Source organism: Opisthocomus hoazin, chromosome 30 (genome assembly GCF_030867145.1).
Source record: "Opisthocomus hoazin isolate bOpiHoa1 chromosome 30, bOpiHoa1.hap1, whole genome shotgun sequence".
Lineage (NCBI taxonomy): Eukaryota > Metazoa > Chordata > Aves > Opisthocomiformes > Opisthocomidae > Opisthocomus > Opisthocomus hoazin.
This window is the reverse complement of record NC_134443.1, coordinates 5238413-5254871: the sequence shown is the minus strand read 5'-3', so window position 1 is coordinate 5254871 and position 16459 is coordinate 5238413.

The window sequence follows — 16459 nt, the reverse complement described above, 5'->3', positions numbered from 1 at the left end:
GTTGGTGTCCCAGCCAGGCTCCTATCAAAGCCCTGCTCCGAAAGTGCGAACGTCTGCAGATAGCTGGCAGCCAGAAGGTGCTATCCTGGAAAGCTGTTGCTCAGCCTCATCTGCCCATGGCACTGCTCGCACAGAGGCACAGAGAATGGGGCTGCTTGCTTGTCTTGCCACCTCAAACTTCAAACGTAGCCTGGGAAAGTTGGTGTCCCAGCCAGGCTCCTTTCGCAGCCCTGCTCCGAAAGTGCGGACGTCTGCAGATAGCTGGCAGCCAGAAGGGGCTAGCCTGGAAAGCTGTTGCTCAGCCTCATCTGCCCATGGCACTGCTCGCACAGAGGCACAGAGAATGGGGCTGCTTGCTTGTCTTGCCACCTCAAACATCAAACGTAGCCTGGGAAAGTTGGTGTCCCAGCGAGGCTCCTTTCGCAGCCCTGCTCCGAAAGAGCGAACGTCTGCAGATAGCTGGCAGGCAGAAGGTGCTAGCCTGGAAAGCTGTTGCTCAGCCTCATCTGCCCGTTGCACTGCTCGCACAGAGGCACAGAGAATGGGGCTGCTTGCTTATCTTGCCACCTGAAACTTCAAACGTAGCCTGGGAAAGATGGTGCCTCAGCCAGGCTCCTATCACAGCCCTGCTCCGAAAGTGCGAACGTCTGCAGATAGCTGGCAGCCAGAAGGTGCTAGCCTGGAAAGCTGTTGCTCAGCCTCATCTGCCCATGGCACTGCTCGCACAGAGGCACAGAGAATGGGGCTGCTTCCTTGTCTTGCCACCTCAAACTTCAAACGTAGCCTGGGAAAGATGGTGTACCTGTCGTCTCCTATCGCAGCCCTGCTCTTGAAATGCGAACGTCTGCAGATAGCTGGCAGCCAGAAGGTGCTAGCCTGGAAAGCTGTTGCTCAGCCTCATCTGCCCATGGCAGTGCTCGCACAGAGGCACAGAGAATGGGGCTGCTTGATTGTCTTGCCACCTTAAACTTCAAAAGTAGCCTGGGAAAGCTGGTGTCCCAGCTAGGCTCCTTTCGCAGCCCTGCTCCGAAAGTGCGGACGTCTGCAGATAGCTGGCAGCCAGAAGGGGCTAGCCTGGAAAGCTGTTGCTCAGCCTCATCTGCCCATGGCAGTGCTCGCACAGAGGCTCAGAGAATGGGGCTGCTTGCTTGTCTTGCCACCTCAAACTTCAAACGTAGCCTGGGAAAGATGGTGTCCCAGCCAGGCTCCTTTCGCAGACCTGCTCCGAAAGTGCGAACGTCTGCAGATAGCTGGCAGCCAGAAGGTGCTAGCCTGGAAAGCTGTTGCTCAGCCTCATCTGCCCTTGGCACTGCTCGCACAGAGGCACAGAGAATGGGGCTGCTTGCTTATCTTGCCACCTCAAACTTCAAACGTAGCCTGGGAAAGATGGTGTACCGGCTAGGCTCCTTTCGCATCCCTGCTCTTGAAATGCGAACGTCTGCAGATAGCTGGCAGCCAGAAGAGGCTAGCCTGGAAAGCTGTTGCTCAGCCTCATCTGCCCATGGCACTGTTCGCATAGAGGCACAGAGAATGGGGCTCCTTGCTTGTCTTGCCACCTCAAACTTCAAACGTAGCCTGGCAGAGATGGTGTACCTGCTAGGCTCCTTTCGCAGCCCTGCTCTTGAAATGCGAACGTCTGCAGATAGCTGGCAGCCAGAAGGTGCTAGCCTGGAAAGCTGTTGCTCAGCCTCATCTGCCCATGGCAGTGCTCGCACAGAGGCACTGAGAAGGGGGCTGCTTGCTTGTCTTGCCACCTCAAACTTCAAACGTAGCCTGGGAAAGATGGTGTCCCAGCCAGGCTCCTTTCGCAGCCCTGCTCCGAAAGTGCGAACGTCTGCAGATAGATGGCAGGCAGAAGGTGCTAGCCTGGAAAGCTGTTGCTCAGCCTCATCTGCCCATGGCAGTGCTCGCACAGAGGCACAGAGAATGGGGCTGCTTGCTTATCTTGCCACCTCAAACTTCAAACGTAGCCTGGGAAAGATGGTGTACCTGCTAGGCTCCTTTCGCAGCCCTGCTCCGAAAGTGCGGACGTCTGCAGATAGCTGGCAGCCAGAAGGGGCTATCCTGGAAAGCTGTTGCTCAGCCTCATCTGCCCATGGCAGTGCTCGCACAGAGGCTCAGAGAATGGGGCTGCTTGCTTGTCTTGCCACCTCAAACTTCAAACGTAGCCTGGGAAAGATGGTGTCCCAGCCAGGCTCCTTTCGCAGCCCTGCTCCGAAAGTGCGAACGTCTGCAGATAGCTGGCAGCCAGAAGAGGCTAGCCTGGAAAGCTGTTGCTCAGCCTCATCTGCCCATGGCACTGTTCGCACAGAGACACAGAGGATGGGGCTCCTTGCTTGTCTTGCCACCTCAAACTTCAAACGCATGCTGGGAAAGTTGGTGTCCCAGCCAGGCTCCTATCAAAGCCCTGCTCCGAAAGTGCGAACGTCTGCAGATAGCTGGCAGCCAGAAGGTGCTAGCCTGGAAAGCTGTTGCTCAGCCTCATCTGCCCATGGCACTGCTCGCACAGAGGCACAGAGAATGGGGCTGCTTGCTTGTCTTGCCACCTCAAACTTCAAACGTAGCCTGGGAAAGTTGGTGTCCCAGCCAGGCTCCTTTCGCAGCCCTGTTCTTGAAATGCGAACGTCTGCAGATAGCTGGCAGCCAGAAGGGGCTAGCCTGGAAAGCTGTTGCTCAGCCTCATCTGCCCATGGCAGTGCTCGCACAGAGGCACAGAGAATGGGGCTGCTTGCTTGTCTTGCCACCTCAAACTTCAAACGCATGCTGGGAAAGTTGGTGTCCCAGCCAGGCTCCTTTCGCAGCCCTGCTCCGAAAGTGCGAACGTCTGCAGATAGCTGGCAGCCAGAAGAGGCTAGCCTGGAAAGCTGTTGCTCAGCCTCATCTGCCCATGGCACTGTTCGCACAGAGACACAGAGGATGGGGCTCCTTGCTTGTCTTGCCACCTCAAACTTCAAACGCATGCTGGGAAAGTTGGTGTCCCAGCCAGGCTCCTATCAAAGCCCTGCTCCGAAAGTGCGAACGTCTGCAGATAGCTGGCAGCCAGAAGGTGCTAGCCTGGAAAGCTGTTGCTCAGCCTCATCTGCCCATGGCAGTGCTCGCACAGAGGCACAGAGAATGGGGCTGCTTGCTTGTCTTGCCACCTCAAACTTCAAACGTAGCCTGGGAAAGTTGGTGTCCCAGCCAGGCTCCTTTCGCAGCCCTGTTCTTGAAATGCGAACGTCTGCAGATAGCTGGCAGCCAGAAGGTGCTAGCCTGGAAAGCTGTTGCTCAGCCTCATCTGCCCATGGCAGTGCTCGCACAGAGGCACAGAGAATGGGTCTGCTAGCTTGTCTTGCCACCTCAAACTTCAAACGTAGCCTGGCAGAGATGGTGTACTGGCTAGGCTCCTTTCGCAGCCCTGCTCTTGAAATGCGAACGTCTGCAGATAGCTGGCAGCCAGAAGGTGCTAGCCTGGAAAGCTGTTGCTCAGCCTCATCTGCCCATGGCACTGCTCGCACAGAGGCACAGAGAATGGGGCTGCTTGCTTGTCTTGCCACCTCAAACTTCAAACGTAGCCGGGCAGAGATGGTGTACCTGCTGGGGACCTTTTGCAGCCCTGCTCCGAAAGTGCGAACGTCTGCAGATAGCTGGCAGCCAGAAGGGGCTATCCTGGAAAACTGTTGCTCAGCCTCATCTGCCCATTGCACTGCTCGCACAGAGGCACAGAGAATGGGGCTCCTTGCTTGTCTTGCCACCTCAAACTTCAAACGCATGCTGGGAAAGTTGGTGTCCCAGCCAGGCTCCTTTCGCAGCCCTGCTCCGAAAGTGCGGACGTCTGCAGATAGCTGGCAGCCAGAAGGGGCTAGCCTGGAAAGCTGTTGCTCAGCCTCATCTGCCCATGGCACTGTTCGCATAGAGGCACAGAGAATGGGGCTGCTTGCTCATCTTGCTACTTGAAACTTCAAACGCACGCTGGGAATGGTGGTGTCCCAGCCAGGCTCCTTTTGCAGCCCTGCTCCGAAAGTGCGAACGTCTGCAGATAGCTGGCAGCCAGAAGGTGCTAGCCTGGAAAGCTGTTGCTCAGCCTCATCTGCCCATGGCAGTGCTCGCACAGAGGCACAGAGAATGGGGCTGGTTTCTTGTCTTGCCACCTCAAACTTCAAACGCATGCTGGGAAAGTTCTGGGAAAGTACACCATCTTTCCCAGGCTACGTTTAATGTTTGAGGTTGCAAGACAAGAAAAGAGCGCCATTCTCTGTGCCTCTGTGCGAGCACTGCCATGGGCAGATGAGGCTGAGCAACAGCTTTCCAGGCTAGCCTCTTCTGGCTGCCAGCTATCTGCAGACGTTCGCATTTCAAGAGCAGGGCTGCGATAGGAGCCAACAGGTACACCATCTTTCCCAGGCTACGTTTGAAGTTTGAGGTGGCAAGACAAGCAAGCAGCCCCATTCTCTGTGCCTCTCTGCGAGCACTGCCATGGGCAGATGAGGCTGAGCAACAGCTTTCCAGGCTAGCACCTTCTGGCTGCCAGCTATCTGCAGACGTTCGCATTTCAAGAGCAGGGCTGCGATAGGAGCGGACAGGAACACCATCTTTCCCAGGCTACGTTTGAAGTTTGAGGTGGCAAGACAAGCAAGCAGCCTCATTCTCTGTGCCTCTGTGCGAGCAGTGCCATGGGCAGATGAGGCTGAGCAACACCTTTCCAGGATAGCCCCTTCTGGCTGCCAGCTATCTGCAGACGTTCGCACTTTCGGAGCAGGGCTGCGAAAGGAGCCTGGCTGGGACACCAACTTTCCCAGGCTACGTTTGAAGTTTGAGGTGGCAAGACAAGCAAGCAGCCCCATTCTCTGTGCCTCTATGCGAACAGTGCCATGGGCAGATGAGGCTCAGCAACAGCTTTCCAGGCTAGCACCTTCTGACTGCCAGCTATCTGCAGACGTTCGCATTTCAAGACCAGGGCTGCGAAAGGAGCCTGGCTGGGACACCATCTTTCCCAGGCTACGTTTAAAGTTTCAGGTAGCAAGACAAGCAAGCAGCCCCATTCTCTGTGCCTCTGTGCGAGCACTGCCATGGGCAGATGAGGCTGAGCAACAGCTTTCCAGGATAGCCTCTTCTGGCTGCCAGCTATCTGCAGACGTTCGCACTTACGGAGCAGGGCTGCGAAAAGAGCCTGGCTGCGACACCACCATTCCCAGCATGCGTTTTAAGTTTGAGGTGGCAAGACAAGCAAGCAGCCCCATTCTCTGTGCCTCTGTGTGAGCACTGCCATGGGCAGATGAGGCTGAGCAACAGCTTTCCAGGCTAGCCCCTTCTGGCTGCCAGCTATCTGCAGACGTTCGCACTTTCGGAGCAGGGCTGCGAAAGGAGCCTTGCTGGGACACCATCTTTCCCAGGCTACGTTTGAAGTTTGAGGTGGCAAGACAAGCAAGCAGCCCCATTCTCTGTGCCTCTATGCGAACAGTGCCATGGGCAGATGAGGCTGAGCAACAGCTTTTCAGGCTAGCACCTTCTGGCTGCCAGCTATCTGCAGACGTTCGCGTTTCAAGAGCAGGGCTGCGAAACGACCCTAGCAGGTAAACCATCTTTCCCAGGCTACGTTTGAAGATTGAGGTGGCAAGACAAGCAAGCAGCCCCATTCTCTGTGCCTCTGTGCGAGCAGTGCCATGGGCAGATGAGGCTGAGCAACACCTTTCCAGGATAGCCCCTTCTGGCTGCCAGCTATCTGCAGACGTTCGCACTTTCGGAGCAGGGCTGCGAAAGGAGCCTGGCTGGGACACCAACTTTCCCAGGCTACGTTTGAATTTTGAGGTGGCAAGACAAGCAAGCAGCCCCATTCTCCGTGCCTCTATGCGAACAGTGCCATGGGCAGATGAGGCTCAGCAACAGCTTTCCAGGCTAGCACCTTCTGACTGCCAGCTATCTGCAGACGTTCGCATTTCAAGAGCAGGGCTGCGAAAGGAGCCTGGCTGGGACACCATCTTTCCCAGGCTACGTTTAAAGTTTCAGGTAGCAAGACAAGCAAGCAGCCCCATTCTCTGTGCCTCTGTGCGAGCACTGCCATGGGCAGATGAGACTGAGCAACAGCTTTCCAGGATAGCCCCTTCTGGCTGCCAGCTATTTGCAGACGTTCTCAATTCAAGACCAGCGCTGCGAAAGGAGCCTGGCTGGGACACCATCTTTCCCAGGCTACGTTTGAAGTTTGAGGTGGCAAGACAAGCAAGCAGCCCCATTCTCTGTGCCTCTGTGCGAGCAGTGCCATGGGCAGATGAGGCTGAGCAACAGCTTTCCAGGCTAGCACCTTCTGGCTGCCAGCTATCTGCAGACGTTCGCATTTTCGGAGCAGGGCTGCGAAAGGAGCCTGGCTGGGACACCAGCTTTCCCAGGCTACGTTTGAAGTTTGAGGTGGCAAGACAAGCAAGCAGCCCCATTCTCTGTGCCTCTGTGCGAGCAGTGCCATGGGCAGATGAGGCTGAGCAACAGCTTTCCAGGCTAGCACCTTCTGGCTGCCAGCTATCTGCAGACGTTCGCATTTCAAGAGCAGGGCTGCGATAGGAGACGACAGGTACACCATCTTTCCGAGGCTACGTTTGAAGTTTGAGGTGGCAAGACAAGCAAGCAGCCCCATTCTCTGTGCCTCTGTGCGAGCAGTGCCATGGGCAGATGAGGCTGAGCAACAGCTTTCCAGGATAGCCCCTTCTGGCTGCCAGCTATCTGCAGACGTTCGCACTTACGGAGCAGGGCTGTGATAGCAGCCTGGCAGTGACACCACCATTCCCAGCATGCGTTTGAAGTTTCAAATGGCAAGATAAGCAAGCAGCCCCATTCTCTGTGCCTCTGTGCGAGCAGTGCCATGGGCAGATGAGGCTGAGCAACAGCATTCCAGTCTAGCACCTTCTGGCTGCCAGCTATCTGCAGACGTTCGCACTTTCGGAGCAGGGCTGCGAAAGGAGCCTGGCTGGGACACCAACTTTCCCAAACTACGTTTGAAGTTTCAGGTGGCAAGACAAGCAAGCAGCCCCATTCTCTGTGCCTCTGTGCGAGCAGTGCCATGGGCAGATGAGGCTGAGCAACAGCTTTCCAGGATAGCCTCTTCTGGCTGCCAGCTATCTGCAGACGTTCGCACTTTCGGAGCAGGGCTGCGAAAGGAGCCTGGCTGGGACACCACCATTCTCAGCATGCGTTTGAAGTTTCAAGTGGCAAGATAAGCAAGCAGCCCCATTCTCTGTGCCTCTGTGCGAGCACTGCCATGGGCAGATGAGGCTGAGCAACAGCTTTCCAGGATAGCCCCTTCTGGCTGCCAGCTATCTGCAGACGTTCTCATTTCAAGAGCAGCGCTGCGAAAGGTGCCTGGCTGGGACACCATCTTTCCCAGGCTACGTTTAAAGTTTGAGGTGGCAAGACAAGAAAAGAGCGCCATTCTCTGTGCCTCTGTGCGAGCACTGCCATGGGCAGATGAGGCTGAGCAACAGCTTTCCAGGCTAGCACCTTCTGGCTGCCAGCTATCTGCAGACGTTCGCATTTCAAGAGCAGGGCTGCGATAGGAGACGACAGGTACACCATCTTTCCCAGGCTACGTTTGAAGTTTGAGGTGGCAAGACAAGCAAGCAGCCCCATTCTCTGTGCCTCTGTGCGAGCAGTGCCATGGGCAGATGAGGCTGAGCAACAGCTTTCCAGGCTAGCACCTTCTGGCTGCCAGCTATCTGCAGACGTTCGCACTTTCGGAGCAGGGCTGCGAAAGGAGCCTGGCTGGGACACCATCTTTCCCAGGCTACGTTTGAAGTTTGAGGTGGCAAGACAAGCAAGCAGCCCCATTCTCTGTGCCTCTGTGCGAGCAGTGCCATGGGCAGATGAGGCTGAGCAACAGCTTTCCAGGCTAGCACCTTCTGGCTGCCAGCTATCTGCAGACGTTCGCATTTCAAGAGCAGGACTGCGATAGGAGACGACAGGTACACCATCTTTCCCAGGCTACGTTTGAAGTTTGAGGTGGCAAGACAAGCAAGCAGCCCCATTCTCTGTGCCTCTGTGCGAGCAGTGCCATGGGCAGAAGAGGCTGAGCAACAGCTTTCCAGGATAGCCCCTTCTGGCTGCCAGCTATCTGCAGACGTTCGCACTTACGGAGCAGGGCTGTGATAGCAGCCTGGCAGTGACACCACCATTCCCAGCATGCGTTTGAAGTTTCAAATGGCAAGATAAGCAAGCAGCCCCATTCTCTGTGCCTGTGTGCGAGCAGTGCCATGGGCAGATGAGGCTGAGCAACAGCATTCCAGTCTAGCACCTTCTGGCTGCCAGCTATCTGCAGATGTTCGCACTTTCGGAGCAGGGCTGCGAAAGGAGCCTGGCTGGGACTCCAACTTTCCCAAACTACGTTTGAAGTTTGAGGTGGCAAGACAAGCAAGCAGCCCCATTCTCTGTGCCTCTGTGCGAGCAGTGCCATGGGCAGATGAGGCTGAGCAACAGCTTTCCAGGATAGCCTCTTCTGGCTGCCAGCTATCTGCAGACGTTCGCACTTTCGGAGCAGGGCTGCGAAAGGAGCCTGGCTGGGACACCACCATTCTCAGCATGCGTTTGAAGTTTCAAGTGGCAAGATAAGCAAGCAGCCCCATTCTCTGTGCCTCTGTGCGAGCAGTGCCATGGGCAGATGAGGCTGAGCAACAGCTTTCCAGGATAGCCCCTTCTGGCTGCCAGCTATCTGCAGACGTTCTCATTTCAAGAGCAGCGCTGCGAAAGGAGCCTGGCTGGGACACCATCTTTCCCAGGCTACGTTTAAAGTTTGAGGTGGCAAGACAAGAAAAGAGCGCCATTCTCTGTGCCTCTGTGCGAGCACTGCCATGGGCAGATGAGGCTGAGCAACAGCTTTCCAGGCTAGCACCTTCTGGCTGCCAGCTATCTGCAGACGTTCGCATTTCAAGAGCAGGGCTGCGATAGGAGCCTGGCTGGGACACCATCTTTCCCAGGCTACGTTTGAAGTTTGAGGTGGCAAGACAAGCAAGCAGCCCCATTCTCTGTGCCTCTGTGCGAGCAGTGCCATGGGCAGATGAGGCTGAGCAACAGCTTTCCAGGATAGCCCCTTCTGGCTGCCAGCTATCTGCAGACGTTCGCACTTTCGGAGCAGGGCTGCGAAAGGAGCCTGGTTGGGACACCATCTTTCCCAGGCTACGTTTGAAGTTTGAGGTGGCAAGACAAGCAAGCAGCCCCATTCTCTGTGCCTCTGTGCGAGCAGTGCCATGGGCAGATGAGGCTGAGCAACAGCTTTCCAGGCTAGCACCTTCTGGCTGCCAGCTATCTGCAGACGTTCGCGTTTCAAGAGCAGGGCTGCGAAACGACCCTAGCAGGTAAACCATCTTTCCCAGGCTACGTTTGAAGATTGAGGTGGCAAGACAAACAAGCAGCCCCATTCTCTGTGCCTCTGTGCGAGCAGTGCCATGGGCAGATGAGGCTGAGCAACACCTTTCCAGGATAGCCCCTTCTGGCTGCCAGCTATCTGCAGACGTTCGCACTTTCGGAGCAGGGCTGCGAAAGGAGCCTGGCTGGGACACCAACTTTCCCAGGCTACGTTTGAAGTTTGAGTGGCAAGACAAGCAAGCAGCCCCATTCTCTGTGCCTCTATGCGAACAGTGCCATGGGCAGATGAGGCTCAGCAACAGCTTTCCAGGCTAGCACCTTCTGACTGCCAGCTATCTGCAGACTTTCGCATTTCAACACCAGCGCTGCGAAAGGAGCCTGGCTGGGACACCATCTTTCCCAGGCTACGTTTGAAGTTTGAGGTGGCAAGACAAGCAAGCAGCCCCATTCTCTGTGCCTCTGTGCGAGCACTGCCATGGGCAGATGAGGCTGAGCAACAGCTTTCCAGGCTAGCACCTTCTGGCTGCCAGCTATCTGCAGACGTTCGCACTTTTGGAGCAGGGCTGCGAAAGGAGCCTGGCTGGGACACCATCTTTCCCAGGCTACGTTTGAAGTTTGAGGTGGCAAGACAAGCAAGCAGCCCCATTCTCTGTGCCTCTGTGCGAGCAGTGCCATGGGCAGATGAGGCTGAGCAACAGCTTTCCAGGCTAGCACCTTCTGGCTGCCAGCTATCTGCAGACGTTCGCATTTCAAGAGCAGGGCTGCGATAGGAGACGACAGGTACACCATCTTTCCCAGGCTACGTTTGAAGTTTGAGGTGGCAAGACAAGCAAGCAGCCCCATTCTCTGTGCCTCTGTGCGAGCAGTGCCATGGGCAGATGAGGCTGAGCAACAGCTTTCCAGGATAGCCCCTTCTGGCTGCCAGCTATCTGCAGACGTTCGCACTTACGGAGCAGGGCTGTGATAGCAGCCTGGCAGTGACACCACCATTCCCATCATGAGTTTGAAGTTTCAAATGGCAAGATAAGCAAGCAGCCCCATTCTCTGTGCCTCTGTGCGAGCAGTGCCATGGGCAGATGAGGCTGAGCAACAGCTTTCCAGTCTAGCACCTTCTGGCTGCCAGCTATCTGCAGACGTTCGCACTTTCGGAGCAGGGCTGCGAAAGGAGCCTGGCTGGGACACCAACTTTCCCAAACTACGTTTGAAGTTTCAGGTGGCAAGACAAGCAAGCAGCCCCATTCTCTGTGCCTCTGTGCGAGCAGTGCCATGGGCAGATGAGGCTGAGCAACAGCTTTCCAGGATAGCCTCTTCTGGCTGCCAGCTATCTGCAGACGTTCGCACTTTCGGAGCAGGGCTGCGAAAGGAGCCTGGCTGGGACACCACCATTCTCAGCATGCGTTTGAAGTTTCAAGTGGCAAGATAAGCAAGCAGCCCCATTCTCTGTGCCTCTGTGCGAGCACTGCCATGGGCAGATGAGGCTGAGCAACAGCTTTCCAGGATAGCCCCTTCTGGCTGCCAGCTATCTGCAGACGTTCTCATTTCAAGAGCAGCGCTGCGAAAGGAGCCTGGCTGGGACACCATCTTTCCCAGGCTACGTTTAAAGTTTGAGGTGACAAGACAAGAAAAGAGCGCCATTCTCTCTGCCTCTGTGCGAGCACTGCCATGGGCAGATGAGGCTGAGCAACAGCTTTCCAGGCTAGCCCCTTCTGGCTGCCAGCTATCTGCAGACGTTCGCACTTTCGGAGCAGGGCTGCGAAAGGAGCCTGGCTGGGACACCATCTTTCCCAGGCTACGTTTGAAGTTTGAGGTGGCAAGACAAGCAAGCAGCCCCATTCTCTGTGCCTCTGTGCGAGCAGTGCCATGGGCAGATGAGGCTGAGCAACAGCTTTCCAGGATAGCCCCTTCTGGCTGCCAGCTATCTGCAGACGTTCGCACTTACGGAGCAGGGCTGTGATAGCAGCCTGGCAGTGACACCACCATTCCCAGCATGCGTTTGAAGTTTCAAATGGCAAGATAAGCAAGCAGCCCCATTCTCTGTGCCTCTGTGCGAGCAGTGCCATGGGCAGATGAGGCTGAGCAACAGCATTCCAGTCTAGCACCTTCTGGCTGCCAGCTATCTGCAGACGTTCGCACTTTCGGAGCAGGGCTGCGAAAGGAGCCTGGCTGGGACACCAACTTTCCCAAACTACGTTTGAAGTTTCAGGTGGCAAGACAAGCAAGCAGCCCCATTCTCTGTGCCTCTGTGCGAGCAGTGCCATGGGCAGATGAGGCTGAGCAACAGCTTTCCAGGATAGACTCTTCTGGCTGCCAGCTATCTGCAGACGTTCGCACTTTCGGAGCAGGGCTGCGAAAGGAGCCTGGCTGGGACACCACCATTCTCAGCATGCGTTTGAAGTTTCAAGTGGCAAGATAAGCAAGCAGCCCCATTCTCTGTGCCTCTGTGCGAGCACTGCCATGGGCAGATGAGGCTGAGCAACAGCTTTCCAGGATAGCCCCTTCTGGCTGCCAGCTATCTGCAGACGTTCTCATTTCAAGAGCAGCGCTGCGAAAGGAGCCTGGCTGGGACACCATCTTTCCCAGGCTACGTTTAAAGTTTGAGGTGGCAAGACAAGAAAAGAGCGCCATTCTCTGTGCCTCTGTGCGAGCACTGCCATGGGCAGATGAGGCTGAGCAACAGCTTTCCAGGCTAGCACCTTCTGGCTGCCAGCTATCTGCAGACGTTCGCATTTCAAGAGCAGGGCTGCGATAGGAGCCGACAGGTACACCATCTTTCCCAGGCTACGTTTGAAGTTTGAGGTGGCAAGACAAGCAAGCAGCCCCATTCTCTGTGCCTCTGTGCGAGCAGTGCCATGGGCAGATGAGGCTGAGCAACAGCTTTCCAGGCTAGCCCCTTCTGGCTGCCAGCTATCTGCAGACGTTCGCACTTTCGGAGCAGGGCTGCGAAAGGAGCCTGGCTGGGACACCATCTTTCCCAGGCTACGTTTGAAGTTTGAGGTGGCAAGACAAGCAAGCAGCCCCATTCTCTGTGCCTCTGTGCGAGCAGTGCCATGGGCAGATGAGGCTGAGCAACAGCTTTCCAGGCTAGCACCTTCTGGCTGCCAGCTATCTGCAGACGTTCGCATTTCAAGAGCAGGGCTGCGATAGGAGACGACAGGTACACAATCTTTCCCAGGATACGTTTGAAGTTTGAGGTGGCAAGACAAGCAAGCAGCCCCATTCTCTGTGCCTCTGTGCGAGCAGTGCCATGGGCAGATGAGGCTGAGCAACAGCTTTCCAGGATAGCCCCTTCTGGCTGCCAGCTATCTGCAGACGTTCGCACTTACGGAGCAGGGCTGTGATAGCAGCCTGGCAGTGACACCACCATTCCCAGCATGCGTTTGAAGTTTCAAATGGCAAGATAAGCAAGCAGCCCCATTCTCTGTGCCTGTGTGCGAGCAGTGCCATGGGCAGATGAGGCTGAGCAACAGCATTCCAGTCTAGCACCTTCTGGCTGCCAGCTATCTGCAGATGTTCGCACTTTCGGAGCAGGGCTGCGAAAGGAGCCTGGCTGGGACAACAACTTTCCCAAACTACGTTTGAAGTTTCAGGTGGCAAGACAAGCAAGCAGCCCCATTCTCTGTGCCTCTGTGCGAGCAGTACCATGGGCAGATGAGGCTGAGCAACAGCTTTCCAGGATAGCCTCTTCTGGCTGCCAGCTATCTGCAGACGTTCGCACTTTCGGAGCAGGGCTGCGAAAGGAGCCTGGCTGGGACACCACCATTCTCAGCATGCGTTTGAAGTTTCAAGTGGCAAGATAAGCAAGCAGCTTCATTCTCTGTGCCTCTGTGCGAGCACTGCCATGGGCAGATGAGGCTGAGCAACAGCTTTCCAGGATAGCCCCTTCTGGCTGCCAGCTATCTGCAGACGTTCTCATTTCAAGAGCAGCGCTGCGAAAGGAGCCTGGCTGGGACACCATCTTTCCCAGGCTACGTTTAAAGTTTGAGGTGGCAAGAGAAGAAAAGAGCGCCATTCTCTGTGCCTCTGTGCGAGCACTGCCATGGGCAGATGAGGCTGAGCAACAGCTTTCCAGGCTAGCACCTTCTGGCTGCCAGCTATCTGCAGACGTTCGCATTTCAAGAGCAGGGCTGCGATAGGAGCCGACAGGTACACCATCTTTCCCAGGCTACGTTTGAAGTTTGAGGTGGCAAGACAAGCAAGCAGCCCCATTCTCTGTGCCTCTGTGCGAGCAGTGCCATGGGCAGATGAGGCTGAGCAACAGCTTTCCAGGCTAGCCCCTTCTGGCTGCCAGCTATCTGCAGACGTCCGCACTTTCGGAGCAGGGCTGCGAAAGGAGCCTGGCTGGGACACCATCTTTCCCAGGCTACGTTTGAAGTTTGAGGTGGCAAGACAAGCAAGCAGCCCCATTCTCTGTGCCTCTGTGCGAGCAGTGCCATGGGCAGATGAGACTGAGCAACAGCTTTCCAGGCTAGCACCTTCTGGCTGTCAGCTATCTGCAGACGTTCGCATTTCAAGAGCAGGGCTGCGATAGGAGCCGACAGGTACACCATCTTTCCCAGGCTACGTTTGAAGTTTGAGGTGGCAAGACAAGCAAGCAGCCCCATTCTCTGTGCCTCTGTGCGAGCAGTGCCATGGGCAGATGAGGCTGAGCAACAGCTTTCCAGGATAGCCCCTTCTGGCTGCCAGCTATCTGCAGACGTTCGCACTTACGGAGCAGGGCTGTGATAGCAGCCTGGCAGTGACACCACCATTCCCAGCATGCGTTTGAAGTTTCAAGTGGCAAGATAAGCAAGCAGCCCCATTCTCTGTGCCTCTGTGCGAGCAGTGCCATGGGCAGATGAGGCTGAGCAACAGCATTCCAGGCTAGCCCCTTCTGGCTGCCAGCTATCTGCAGACGTTCGCACTTTCGGAGCAGGGCTGCGAAAGGAGCCTGGCTGGGACACCATCTTTCCCAAACTACGGTTGAAGTTTCAGGTGGCAAGACAAGCAAGCAGCCCCATTCTCTGTGCCTCTGTGCGAGCAGTGCCATGGGCAGATGAGGCTGAGCAACAGCTTTCCAGGATAGCCTCTTCTGGCTGCCAGCTATCTGCAGACGTTCGCACTTTCGGAGCAGGGCTGCGAAAGGAGCCTGGCTGGGACACCACCATTCTCAGCATGCGTTTGAAGTTTCAAGTGGCAAGATAAGCAAGCAGCCCCATTCTCTGTGCCTCTGTGCGAGCACTGCCATGGGCAGATGAGGCTGAGCAACAGCTTTCCAGGATAGCCCCTTCTGGCTGCCAGCTATCTGTAGACGTTCTCATTTCAAGAGCAGCGCTGCGAAAGGAGCCTGGCTGGGACACCATCTTTCCCAGGCTACGTTTAAAGTTTGAGGTGGCAAGACAAGAAAAGAGCGCCATTCTCTCTGCCTCTGTGCGAGCACTGCCATGGGCAGATGAGGCTGAGCAACAGCTTTCCAGGCTAGCACCTTCTGGCTGCCAGCTATCTGCAGACGTTCGCATTTCAAGAGCAGGGCTGCGATAGGAGCCGACAGGTACACCATCTTTCCCAGGCTACGTTTGAAGTTTGAGGTGGCAAGACAAGCAAGCAGCCCCATTCTCTGTGCCTCTGTGCGAGCACTGCCATGGGCAGATGAGGCTGAGCAACAGCTTTCCAGGCTAGCACCTTCTGGCTGCCAGCTATCTGCAGACGTTCGCACTTTCGGAGCAGGGCTTCGAAAGGAGCCTGGCTGGGACACCATCTTTCCCAGGCTACGTTTGAAGTTTGAGGTGGCAAGACAAGCAAGCAGCCCCATTCTCTGTGCCTCTATGCGAACAGTGCCATGGGCAGATGAGGCTGAGCAACAGCTTTTCAGGCTAGCCCCTTCTGGCTGCCAGCTATCTGCAGACGTTCGCGTTTCAAGAGCAGGGCTTCGAAACGACCCTAGCAGATAAACCATCTTTCCCAGGCTACGTTTGAAGTTTGAGGTGGCAAGACAAGCAAGAAGCCCCATTCTCTGTGCCTCTGTGCGAGCTGTGCCATGGGCATATGAGGCTCAGCAACAGCTTTCCAGTCTAGCACCTTCTGGCTGCCAGCTATCTGCAGACGTTCGCACTTTCGGAGCAGGGCTGCGAAAGGAGCCTGGCTGGGACACCAACTTTCCCAAACTACGGTTGAAGTTTCAGGTGGCAAGACAAGCAAGCAGCCCCATTCTCTGTGCCTCTGTGCGAGCAGTGCCATGGGCAGATGAGGCTGAGCAACAGCTTTCCAGGATAGCCTCTTCTGGCTGCCAGCTATCTGCAGACGTTCGCACTTTCGGAGCAGGGCTGCGAAAGGAGCCTGGCTGGGGCACTACCATTCTCAGCATGCGTTTGAAGTTTCAAGTGGCAAGATAAGCAAGCAGCCCCATTCTCTGTGCCTCTGTGCGAGCACTGCCATGGGCAGATGAGGCTGAGCAACAGCTTTCCAGGATAGCCCCTTCTGGCTGCCAGCTATCTGCAGACGTTCGCACTTTCGGAGCAGGGCTGCGAAAGGAGCCTGGCTGGGACACCATCTTTCCCAGGCTACGTTTGAAGTTTGAGGTGGCAAGACAAGCAAGCAGCCCCATTCTCTGTGCCTCTATGCGAACAGTGCCATGGGCAGATGAGGCTGAGCAACAGCTTTTCAGGCTAGCCCCTTCTGGCTGCCAGCTATCTGCAGACGTTCGCGTTTCAAGAGCAGGGCTTCGAAACGACCCTAGCAGATAAACCATCTTTCCCAGGCTACGTTTGAAGTTTGAGGTGGCAAGACAAGCAAGAAGCCCCATTCTCTGTGCCTCTGTGCGAGCAGTGCCATGGGCAGATGAGACTGAGCAACAGCTTTCCAGGCTAGCACCTTCTGGCTGCCAGCTATCTGCAGACGTTCGCATTTCAAGAGCAGGGCTGCGATAGGAGCCGACAGGTACACCATCTTTCCCAGGCTACGTTTGAAGTTTGAGGTGGCAAGACAAGCAAGCAGCCCCATTCTCTGTGCCTCTGTGCGAGCAGTGCCATGGGCAGATGAGGCTGAGCAACAGCTTTCCAGGATAGCCCCTTCTGGCTGCCAGCTATCTGCAGACGTTCGCACTTACGGAGCAGGGCTGTGATAGCAGCCTGGCAGTGACACCACCATTCCCAGCATGCGTTTG